This window comes from Anser anser (assembly GCF_964211835.1).
Source record: "Anser anser genome assembly, contig: HAP1_SCAFFOLD_152, whole genome shotgun sequence".
NCBI classification, from domain to species: domain Eukaryota; kingdom Metazoa; phylum Chordata; class Aves; order Anseriformes; family Anatidae; genus Anser; species Anser anser.
Window position 1 is genome coordinate 52715 of NW_028153745.1, and position 12620 is coordinate 65334.

Genomic DNA, 12620 nt, shown 5'->3' on the forward strand with positions numbered 1-12620 from the left:
GGGTTTCTCTGTGAAGCCAGAGCACCTGGAGTCTAGCAAAGATGGTTCAATTGTTGTAGCAAGAGGCACTTTGCCACCTTGCTTAATTTTCCTGTAAAAATGTTAAGAAGTCTCCATCTGCAAATATCTGTTTGCTAAGTTAGTCATTTTTCCCACGGCACACTCAGCAGAGTTTGCTCCCCACTACAGGAAGCTGATCTGCAGCCATCACTTCCCTCTGCTCTCCCTGCACTCTTGTCACCTTGTATGTTTGTTCGGGTGGCATTCTTGAGGACCAAAAGGCAGAGGACACTACTCATCATTTATCACCTCACGAGGAAGTAGGAGAACTTCACCTCATCCTCATTTAGGTATTCAGACAGAGCAAGAAGTCACTGGAAAGCTGTACCGACTTGCAGCATTTAAAGAAAGTAAGTCTAATTAAGCATTCCTGCTAGCTGCTAGAAAGTCATTTCACGTGACTTATTCCTCTGATGGATTTGGGCTTTAATTATCTCAGAACCCTCCTTTTTTCCCCACGTGTGACAGAACTTATGTTTCACTGGGGATATACACCGATTGAGAAAAAGAACAAGTTGTGGTCATCACCTGTTTTGGGGATTTTCTTCAAGTCTGGTGGCTGGGACGTGCTCCAGCGTGGCTGGAACAGCCTAGAAAGCAGCAAAACAGCATTTAGGACTCATGGGTAAAAGATTCCTTACTAGCTTTTTCCTCCATGCTGCTTCTCCTCTGGCATTGCGGAGCCTTAGCCAAAATACAAAACCAAGGTGCTCCTGAAGAAAGTTAATATTCACTTGGAGGTTACTAATGATCTTGTGTCTTTTAAGAACACAGCATTAATGGACAAAATCCTCCACACCAGAGAAATCACAGAATCACAGAGGACTAAGTAAATAGTGCCATTAATCTAATAAATATGGAAGGGTACTACAAGAATTCTGTAGGCAGCTACTGGATTTAAAAGGAAACAGAAAGCCTGTAGAACTTTTGAGTTTTCCATCTTTTCTCCTAGAGGAGGGTGTAAATTTTACAAGGGATCCATTTCTGCATTAGCCCCTGTCCTTACCATAGCTGCTTTTTTGGCTGGAGGTCCCATTGTGTCAGCGTCAGAGGCAGTCCGTGGCTTCACAGCTGCTACAGCAGAGGGAAAACTGCCAGGTGCCTTACGTTTCAGTGCCTTCTTCTTGGGGGAAGCGACTTTCCCATCCCAAGGCTTCGCAAACATGTTAAAGTTGGCTAGAGTAAAAGGAAGAGAGAACTGATACAGTCTTGCTCTGCCTCATGAAAAATCCACGTTCTCTTCCTCATTTCCACGGCCCGTCTACACAGTTAACTGTATTTGGCCAGCAGAATTACACTGCCATTGCCTGGATTCTCAGCAATATCTTCCACATAGTAAACTCCGTCTACCAACAATCCATACAAAGGAACAAAGGAACTGAATAGCTACAGTAAATCATAATCCAGGACGAGGGAAACTCAGACACAGAGCGATCCCAAGTGCAAGCAATACTCTAAGACGTTGTATGAAGTCTAGTAAGATTCACAAATGTTGACAGCTTTTGTATTTAAAGTCTTGCTCCCTCTAGGAAAGGAAAAGCAGCAGGTATAGTAAGACAAGAGAGTGTATGCAACTGTTGTACCAGCTTCCTCTCCCCTGCAGTGATGTCCCACAAAATCTATTAAGTTGTTCTACAAAATCCAAATTTGTAGAGTCATATTCTAGTCTCCCATTCCTGACCTAACATCTGGCTGGCAGGAGAAGAAACGAAAGAAAGCTGGGTACTTGTTTTCTTTGTGTGTTTATTTCCTCGTGTCCCATGAGACAGAGAGAAAGGCTACAATGTGCAGTGCATGCAGCCTTTAAGCCCTCCTTATCTCCCTCACACAATCTCATTTTACAAAGTTGATATAATCTTAACAACGAGGCCTTTGATCCTCTGTCATTTTTGACAGAAACTGGCCCCCCACATTAAGACGCTGAAGCATGCTTTACAAACACATACACGTGTCAAGTTAAGCAACACATGCCAAAGAGGAAGGTGAACTTGAACTCAACGCAGGGAGGACTTCATACCATAAACAGATGGCAGAAAAAAACAGAATACCAAAATTAGACTAAAAAGCCCCTCAATGTGTTAATTTTCTAGTGGGAAATACAGAATACCATCACGTAATTAACGAAAACAGACATGGTTGCATGTTCTGGCCCTTCTTTGCCTTTGAACTTTGCAGCCTTAAACTCTTTTATCCTCTGCATTGAAGGAAAAAGCAAAGCAGATCCTGAGCAAACGGAACTTGCTCAATATGGGAAGCACCTCACCGGGGCAGGTATTAAAGCATCTTATTACCTGATAGCTTTGTGTTCCATAACGATTTCTGCCCGGCTGGGGCAGGTCCAGGTTGTGCTGGGGGAGCTGGCACATTTTCTCCACTCTGCTGCATCCGCAGAGCTTTCTCGCGCTTTATTTCTTCCAGGGTTTTAACACGCACTTCTCCTTCTGGCTTGGCTTTACCTGCCGGCTCCTTCGACTGCACTTTGCTGGGCCCGGAAAGAGTGAGCACGCTCTGCTTCTTGGGCTCACCCTCAATTTTTGCCCCTGCGCTGGGATCTTTGGTTTTACCATGCCATTCAGCCTGGGCTTTGGCTTGACATTCTCGTCTCTGAAGAGCTCTCTCACGACGGATTTCCTCCAGTGTTTTCACATGGACCTCTCCCTTTGGCTTAGCAGCCTTCCCTGTCATCATCAAGAAATGAGAAGCGCCAACATTTAAAGAGAGTCCAACAATAGTTTAAGTCTCCAAAATTTGTCACAGTACTAAGGAAAACTAAGCCTGAGCGTTCCCAATAACGCATCTTAGGACAATAGCCTAACATTCTCCTCCTCCTCTGAGCCACTTGTTGTATTTTGAAGACCAGCCCTATCCAGAGAGAGTTGCTACACAGAAATGCTAGTTTACTTGATTACTTTTTCAGACTGCATTTCAAATTCCTGCTCCCGGCAGTGGCTCTATTCTAATTGTATATGATGGTTCACAGAAGCAGCTTAAAACCTTGACAAGGCACAAGCGGAAAATAAACACACACCTAGAGCCAGATTTCTGATAGTGGCTGTCAGAAGAGCTTCAGCACTCGAGCAAGAGGAATCAGTTCTTTGTTTTCATTTGAATTCCTTTTTAGGGCTGTATGAAAACGGTCTAAGTTCACGGAAAGGAAGAAGGAGAAAGTATATTTAATAGCCAGTTGTTACCTTTCGCAGTACTAGTCCGTTGAGAAGGTAATCCTAGCCTCTCCTTCACAGACTTGGGAACTTGAACTGCAAAACAGAAAAAGACCAAATTAGGGAGGCTGCATAAACGTCAACTTTGTGTTCACATTCAAAAACAAGGCAGGAAAGGTAACTTTGAATCCCGGTGATTAAGACCTCAGCCAACATGCAAAAAGAAACATCGCAGGAAAAGGACAAACAGAAAGCCTAACTACAAAACCCGTGAATCACATCCAGATGCCTGTTTAGTAGCTGTACCTCTCTTTGGTGCTTTGTCAGCATTTCCCGGAACCTCCACCTTCTTCCCCAGCCTTTCAGCAAGGCTGCGCTTCACCGGAAGGGCGCTTACATCAGCTTCAGACAGAGAAAACAAGGAATATTTTAAGAACATTTCTTTGCAGGAAGATTTGAGAACAGTCAACCACAAGCTTCTATTTTTCAAGCATATTTTCATAAAATTGCCTTTCAGCTGCTAAATGGTTTTTTTGCCATTTCTGCAGTCAACACAGATCTCCACTGCAACGCATTTTCCTCTCATACGTCAAAAATACTCTTCAATGCAGTCATATAGAGAAGGCGGCACCTAAATAACAGCTCATAAAAAGTTCTTACCCACGGAGGCTTTCCGTTTTCCTTGTTTCTCAGCAAGATCTAGTCGAACCACAGGTTCCTCCCCTAAAACAAAAGTAAAATTTTTCTATTTCATAGAAACCAGTAGCCAATAGAAATAGTATACTGTTAGCCCATGTCCAAAAAAAACCCAGCAAGGCACTGTTTTGACAGCTAAACCACACAAACTCATATTTCAACTATAATTAACTTAGAAAAAGTATCCATAGTCTCAGTGTTTGCCTCAAATTCCAGCTGAATGTAGTCGAGAATGAATCTGAGTCTGCTTGACAGCTATACTTTGTGCAGAACAGAGCTGCATAAGCAAGCAGAATATTATTAGGTACAAATGCTGAGAAATATTCCTTTCTAAGGTGAATGTCTATGAGTAGAAGTACTTCTTCACTTCTTTCCCTTTCAAAGGAATTTGCACAACTCTAAACAATATAATTTATACACAGACTCCTATCGCACTACTGTCCACACGTGCCACTGTCAGCCTCTTTAAAGCTTCAGAAATTGCTTCTTACATAGCACTGTCCTCTAGAGCTCTTTCTTCTCGTTACTCTCCTGTTTTTCAGTTATCCCCCTATTTGCATACTGACACATTTTTTTCTTTCTCCTGCTACTGCACTTAACCTGAGCACCAAAGCTTTCCAGTACAACCAGGGACTTTCAGCATAAAAGCATGTTTTGAACAGAAGGCGGCAGCACCAGGAGGCTAACAGGGGTGAATTGCCTTCCTTCTTGCTTAACCTTCCAGTTTAGGAGTAATGAAATCAAAACAAAAGCATGAATTATTACCTTCCTCTGTAGACAGTGTCACAGTTCTCACCACTGTCCGGACATTTTCCTTTTCCGGAGCAGGAAAAATCATAGAATCGACGGGAGGAAGAGAAGATCTTGAAGGACCTTCTGCTCAGAGCAAGCAAAACATAAGGAAGTTTACCAAACAGAAAAAACTATCACGAAGAACAAAAAACTTTAATTATTCATTACTGTCAAACATACAGTGACCAGAGCATGCAAATAAGAGAGGTGACTAGTTTGCCTCTGGTTGCCCTTGGAATTCCCATCTAGAATACCAGCTGGCTGAGAATCAGGTTGCTCGATGCCCCCAGCTAAACATGGAAGTCTATCCCTCAAGCAGCTCCCAGCCACCATCACCTGCCATTCTGAAGCCAATCAAATTTCACTTCTTTGGCAAAATAGTTGGATTCACCAAAGCATAGCCAGCTACCCGGTATTACTGGAAGAGGTTTTTTTTGAAAGAAAAATCATCACACAGGATGAAGGTGAACCGGGTAAGGAAGCAGGGAATATTAACTCACCACCGTGTCTCTTAGTTTTTTCCTTCATTTTCTGCAATTTGATTTCTTCAAGTGTTTTTATTCCAAAATTCAGACCGTCCTCTGAAAACAGAAAACAGTTAATGAGACTAAGGCTTAGAGGCACTCACTGAGGACCACAGATCCTCAGGCTTCTTAGTGCTCAGGAACTTTCAGAAGTATTTAGAATAAAGCCTGTCAACACTCCTCACAAGTGAAACAACCATAGAATCAATGGCATTTTGCCCCTCCTTTCACCCTTCAGGGTAAAAACTGTAGTTTTAATTTTAATCCATTTACGTGATATTAGATCCCTCTATCGTTAGATATGGCTTTCAACAGTGGTTGCCAGGCTGCACGTGCAGCCATTTAAACTCCATGCTGTGACCCTGTTTTGTTCTCCAAAAGGAAAGAAAAGCAGTTCAACTTTCTGACCCAATGGGCACATGATGGTATCAGGGAGAAATGAGATCATGGAAATAACCGAGTCCATTCAGCACCCCTACATTCTGTTGTGTTTTTACGCCACATTGCTTTTGAGTTAATTGTCAAGTTATCCTGCCGATTTATCCTACTACAGGTGCTGGAATACCTTGTTTAGCAGTAGTAGCACTGGCTTTCCCAGTGGAAATCATCCGTAATCCATTTTGGCCTTCCTCAGCTGGTTGCTGGACGGGAGTTTTAGTTTCTTCTCCTTCCGCAGAAAGCTGGTCTGAAGGGGAAAAATCTATTCAGTTATGCATAGGCCAGATTGTTCGTGATTATGTAGCTCATGCAATGACACTTCAGTCCATGGTTCCTATAAAAAAGTTGGTTTTTTTTTGTTTTTTTTTTTTTTTTAATACAGCTACACTGACCTGATGAACTCGTAAGTAGACTACCCTAGGACAAAACATCTAGGACTCTAGATTCTCTCTGCAGCTTTAACTACTACACGACATATTACTCTTCAGACAAAAAAAAAGGAATTTCCTTCCTAGTTTCACATAGAGCTTTACACAACAGACCAGCTAAAGCCAAGAGTGGTTCTAAGCTTTCCTCCAACATTTCAGGTTCTGTCCACTGACTGCCAGACAAAGCCACCAGTGACCTGAGCGGACTGCCTGCCCTATCGCTAGTCAGACCTCAGGTCATCTGTGATTTATACATTCATTTACAGCACAAATTCCTTCCAAGAACCAAAGACTTACACAATCATTTACAGCACAAATTCCTTCCAGGAACCAAACCATGCTCACCATCATCATCTTCATCATCATCTGCAGCATTGATTACAACTGGAGGGTGTGTAGGGCTTGGGACATTTTCCGAGTTTTCCACTTTCATCACCCGCCTTAGCTATGGAGAGGGATTGGACTGGACAGAAAGTTTGTTTTGCTGCAGTGACATCTGAGCCACTTTCAAATCATCGTCCGCGGACTCAGGCGGACTTGGCAGTGTAGCTAGAGGAAGAGGAGGATCATCAGTAATATGGCAGTTTAAAACTTTGACCACAATGCACGAAGATGGTAGCTAAGGCAGATAACCTGCACAGGCAATGAATGCAGCATCTCCTTTTGCCCATCCCGCCACTGTTTACACCGTGAACAATGACTTGCCTTCAAACAACAACACATCTCCCTGCCACCCAGCAGAAGACGAAACAACAGAAAGCAAACTGCAAGGCAAATATCACACAAAGCAGAGAGAAGCTGAGCATGAAAGCAGAAAACAAATACCAGCAGTACAGCAGCAGTACACTCGGTTTAGCTGACCACCTAGGACTGCAGACCTTTTCCTGCACTCACAAATGAACGGTTACCTGATGTCTCCTACACTATTGGCACCCACTAAGTAATATGCAAAATTAATTCTTCAATACTTAAAGAAAAAGGACCTAAACTCACTCTTGCTTGGTGGTAAGAAGACGCCATCGATGTAACGTCCCTTTGCGTGATGAAAAGCACAGTTGGCTTTCTGACAGCCTACTGGCTGCTTCTGCCAGTAGCAGGGAATCTCAGCGCGCTTTTTCTGAAGACAGAAAGAAAGACAAGCTCGTGATAACATGCACCTAAGGTTTGCAAAGAGATGCACAGTTCCAGGTCACGACAGCGATAGGGCTGTCACAATACAGTGCTGAAACATCATTCCAAAGGTCAGTTTATCACGGAAGTATAGTATTTCCGGGCATATTCACAAAGTTTGCAGAAGCTGTAACCACTATGCACGTTTAGCCTTGTCATCATTCAGTTTGAGAAGACAGGCACTCTCAGACATCAGTTTAGGGTGGGTTAAACTAATACACCCAGGATTATACTAGGATTATTCAGAGGGAAAAAGAACATCTTAAATTGCCTACGTTAACTCTATCCAGAACTACTTCTCGGAGACTTCGTTCTTCTGCACCTTTAACTTTCCCCACTGCTTCCTAGCCCAGGCAGCTAGAACAGCATTATCTGAAGGACTCCGGGACACAAGAGACCTGATAGATCATTATCAAGCCTGCTCTCAGGAGGCTAGTACAGCCTGTTTATTACCCCCCTGCTCCAGCAGCTTTTAGCAGTCTAGTTAGCGGTTATTCTGCATCTGTTGAGAAAATACTGTCGGCGTCTAATAAAAGAAAATCTTGCTAAGACATACCTAAGGCATTGATTTTATTTCCCTCTCCTTCCTCCCACCCCCTCCCCTGCTAACAGAAACCAGTGTAATTCCAAAGCAAAGGACTCTGTCCTGCAAAAGCACAATCAGCACACCTACAGCACTGAAAAATGCTTTTGTTGATTTATTTTGAGAACACATCTTTAGGCACTCACATCGATTTCCATGTGTCTGAATCGGCAGACATTCCTGAAACAACGACCCTCCTGCCACAGCGTGCAGACTGTCTCGTTCCCCAGAGCAGCTTCACAGTGGCGGAAGGAACAGTTGTCTCCCTGTAACCAAAAGGAAACCAACAAGGAAAATATAGTACAGCCTCAAAAACGTCCATGCTACTGCCTCAGGTTGCTACGATTGAATTCAGAATCTATCTGGTTATCACGTTAACCAAAGACCAGTGTGCCTCCTCCTCCTACTCTACCCCTTCCTGAAAAAAATGAAAAAAAAAAAAAACAACAAAAAAACAAAGCAAAGCAAAGCAAAAGAAACCCAGCCATACCTTGGTACAGGTAGAATAGAAATAGAAGTAGCAATCGTCTCCTTGTTTAGACATGCCGACAAGTTCTGATAACAAGCTCGGGTTCTCTCCACAGGGACTTCCTCTGCTCTTGGAGAGAGCTGTCTTCACCCTTGCTTGGGCTGAAAGTCTTCCACTGGCTTGTGATCAGTGAAATCTTCTTTTTAAAAGTAACCCTAAACAAAGTACCAACAAGTGAAAAATAATGAGTAACAAGCATTTTTCCAGCTTTCTTCTGTTCATCAAATTAGTCTCTTGAGGAGAGCAATGCCTTGAAATCAGCTGTTACGGGAACTAACACAATATTAAACTAAAGTTCTGTAAAGCTGCCAGGAGCTTTGTCAGCAAGTGTTCTCTTCCACGTCCTCAATAATATGCCTTGGAGCACATCCGGAAGCCTGAAAAGGGAGTCACTTCTTCAAAAACCACCTGATCATACATGCAAGGCAATGATCAACTATGGCTACGAGTAACTTCTACAGAACGCAGTATGACGCATTAAATAGCACGTTCCAGTCACTGTGGGTCTTCGAGTTCACCTACCTGGACAACCTCAGCAAAGTTATCGATCTTCAAAGACTTCCAGTTAACCTCTCCTGGAGGCCGAACCAACACTGAATCCGTGAATTAATGATAAAGGGGTAGGAAGAATTTGCCTCCTCACTTTGCCAAGGGAGCCTCTCATCCACAATTCAAACATAGGATGTGCTTTTAAACAGCTTATAACTAATGGAGGAAGCAAGTCCATCTGAACACTCTCTCAGACTGGAGACAGCCAGGGTTAGTTAGCTCTTCAAAAAATAAAAACCAAAAAAAAAAAAACACAAAACAAAACAAAAACAAAAAAACCCAGTGCATTTAGAGATGAACTCGTGATTCAAAGTGGCTGCAAAAATGAGGCTCCATCTTCCACAGCCAGAAAATTTGACTTTTTTTTTTTTTTTTAATTCAAAATTCAGTATGTTCCAATCTCTGGTCTTCAAGATTTCTTCACCTATTAAGAAAACACTAAAACCTTTCCCCGTCTTTATTACCTGTACAGCAAAAAACACACCAGTGCACAGAAATACACAAATGTGCATACGCATACACACATATGTGTTTAGACACACACACATGAGGAGTGAGTGATAGAAAGTTAGCGAGAGCGACAGTGGAAATCAGAAGTTTTGCCTTTTTGACACAGAGAGCGCGTAAAAACTCTCTCATTTTGAGGGAACTAGAAAAAAATGGAGGATCTACCAAATATTTTGATGAGTATGCCTTCGAGGCCAATGCTTTATACCATGAGTGATCTGGGGGCCAGCACACAAATATGCATACATATGTATCACACAGTATCACGGATTTCTAGGTTGGAAGAGACCTCAAGATCATCGAGTCCAACCTCCGACCTAACACTAAGTACTCCACTAAACCATATCGCTAAGCTCTACATCTAAACGTCTTTTAAAGACCTCCAGGGATGGTGACTCCACCACCTCCCTGGGCAGCCCGTTCCAATGCTTAATAACCCTTTCGGTAAAGAAGTACTTCCTAACATCCAACCTAAAACTCCCCTGTCGCAACTTTCGCCCATTCCCCCTCGTCCTGTCACCAGGCATGTAGGAGAACAGACCAACCCCCACCTCTTTACAGCCTCCTTTAAGGTAACTGTAGAGAGCGATAAGGTCGCCCCTGAGCCTCCTCTTCTCCAGGCTGAACAAGCCCAGCTCCCTCAGCCGCTCCTCGTAAGACTTGTTCTCCAGACCCCTCACCAGCTTGGTCGCCCTTCTCTGGACTCGCTCGAGCACGTCCATGTCCTTCCTGTAGCGAGGGGCCCAAAACTGAACACAGTACTCAAGGTGCGGCCTCACCAGAGCCGAGTACAGGGGGACAATCACTTCCCTAGACCTGCTGGCCACACTGCTTCTTATACAGGCCAGGATGCTGTTGGCCTTCTTGGCCACCTGGGCACACTGCTGGCTCATATTCAGCCGACTGTCAACCAACACTCCCAGGTCCTTCTCGGCCAGGCAGCTTTCCAGCCACTCATCTCCCAGCCTGTAGCTCTGCTTGGGGTTGTTGCGCCCCAGGTGCAGGACCCGGCACTTGGCCTTGTTGATCTTCATACAGTTGACCTCAGCCCATCGCTCCAGCCTATCCAGATCAAATATGTACATGCATACAGGATAAACATATCTATACACACAAGCGTGCACAGTATATGTCGTATGGTATCCATATCGAGAACAACTCGTAGCCCTGATCAGACACGTAGAGTTGCAATCAATTAACAGCAGGAAGACAGCAGATCAAGGATACAGCAAGCTTTGAGAGGCAGGGCAATGCTCACTTTGCCAGTGGCATGGCTGCATGATACCAAGAATTTTGAATTAGTTTGATTTTTTGGAAGCAATTTGTTTTCTTTCTGCGCTGTAGCAAATACCACAGGTTTGCCATCACGTGCTGCTCCCTAATCCATATATCCATCATCATCCATTGCTGCAAGATCATGAAAGGTTAGAAAAGATGACTTAGGTCCAATTTAACAGCCAATGATTTTTCAATGACCAGAGCTGCAACAGATTTTATTTAGCCACAAGCAGGTTTTTTTTTTCTGATGTGAAGTCAGATATTTTGATTTTTTTTTTAAGACACTAAATGTCATAAAACCTGCAACCAGACCAGATAAAGTTCAAATTAGAGTGATTCTGAAGCCTTTCATTAAAATGCTGCACATTTCTGTGCAAATTATTTCTGACTCTTCTGGACAAAAGCGGATGAAATAGTTCTTACAAATTAATAATAAAAGGTTGGAACCTTTTACTCACACAAACACTAGTGAATTTTCCAGGAAGTATTATTTTGGCAGGGAATTTTCCCAAATCTAAAGTAAAGAGGGGAAAAGTTGGGTTCCCGTATTAGTTGTTGGTTTTGACTGCTTGACAAAGGGAATAAAAACAGTAGTTAAGTGCAAGGTTTCCTTCTCTTCTTTAGTATTGAGAGGAATCGTCACTTCTGACCTTTAGCACCTTCAGAAACACACTTAGTGCCATGCAGATTCCTCTGCATCTACTTCTAAAAATTACTGGTGCTCCTTAGCATGGAAGTTGGACTTGAAATCTTTCCCAGACTGAGCTCTTTTGAATGCCCAAGGAGCTCATCATTTTGCTTGTTGCCTTCCATTTTCCTGAACAGACCCAGAACACTGTTCAGGATATGAATGGATCTGGTCTAAGGAATGGGAAGAAAGCAAAAACCAAGGATACCTCACAGCCCTAAATGCCATAAAAAGCAGTCTCATTTTAAAAAAGATCTCCAAAGCTTTTTTTTTTTTTTTAAACTGACATCTGCCAATATGGCGATCCAAGTGCTGAACAGAAACCAACTGAACTAGCCCCTGAAAGCCTGAATAAAAATGAGTAACTCTGGTGCACTCAGCAGGTCTGTAATAGAAGTTGGCAAGATTTTTAGATTTCTTTTTTCTCCAGGGTGCTAGTAAAGTTTTTGCGTTACGAGATTTTGAACTCTTTTTGTACAAAAGAATTACAGATGCACTACAGTCACGGTAGCTGGGGGTCTGGAAATACATGCCAACAAGTGTCATAAACTTTGCCTTTGCTGAAGGAAGATAACTAGTCCAAAGAAAACCTGCCTAGTTTGTTTTACAGGCTTGTCTTTCTCAGTATGGAACAAACTGACCTCCCTGGTCTAACTTTCCAGTTGGCTATTCTGCCTTTGTCCTGGAGAGAAGAGCAAGAAGGGAACAAAATATTTTTGCACTCCAAAAAATGCATTAGGGAAGGATTATCACACCTACCTAAGGGTAATTTCTTGTTTGTTTATAAAGCACAAAGTCTTTCTCTTGGACAGTCTCTGTTGCTGGCCTGTTTTGTGCCTTCCATTTATAATAAAGGTATTAAAGATGCTTACCCCGTTTTGGTGGTTTTTTATTTTAAGAACAGTGTAAGCGGACAGTCGGATGACAAGCAAGAAAGAACAGCATAAATCCTTGTTGTGACCCGGCTTTTTAATCACCCAGCATCAGCCTTGCTGCAAAACAGTCTCCGCTGATTTACCTGCTTGTTAAAGCACCCCACAGGCTGCAAGTGTTGTGTGCTAGGTGTCAAATTATATTTAACGGTGCATAGGTAAACCATTCATCTTCCCATGGTCAAAGCACAGAAGAGCCTCCTGCTAGCACAGCTCATCCTTGCTGTAACTGCTTTTAAACCTATTTGTTGGTAAGAAAAGAGCTCAGTACACCACCTTCACAGG

General features: G+C 43.0%; 1 pseudogene across 1 annotated transcript; it reads right to left on the reverse strand.

Annotated features, from left to right (window-relative positions):
- Nucleotides 1-2334: 2334 nt before the first annotated feature.
- Nucleotides 2335-8396, reverse strand: LOC310891570 (zinc finger CCCH domain-containing protein 11A-like; annotated as a pseudogene). Its single transcript has 11 exons — nucleotides 8343-8396; nucleotides 7999-8118; nucleotides 7093-7216; nucleotides 6445-6648; nucleotides 5799-5918; nucleotides 5210-5290; nucleotides 4683-4793; nucleotides 3882-3944; nucleotides 3528-3623; nucleotides 3252-3317; nucleotides 2335-2738 (listed from the first exon to the last, which is right to left on the reverse strand). The product of its transcript is annotated as a zinc finger CCCH domain-containing protein 11A-like (transcript).
- Nucleotides 8397-12620: the final 4224 nt, after the last annotated feature.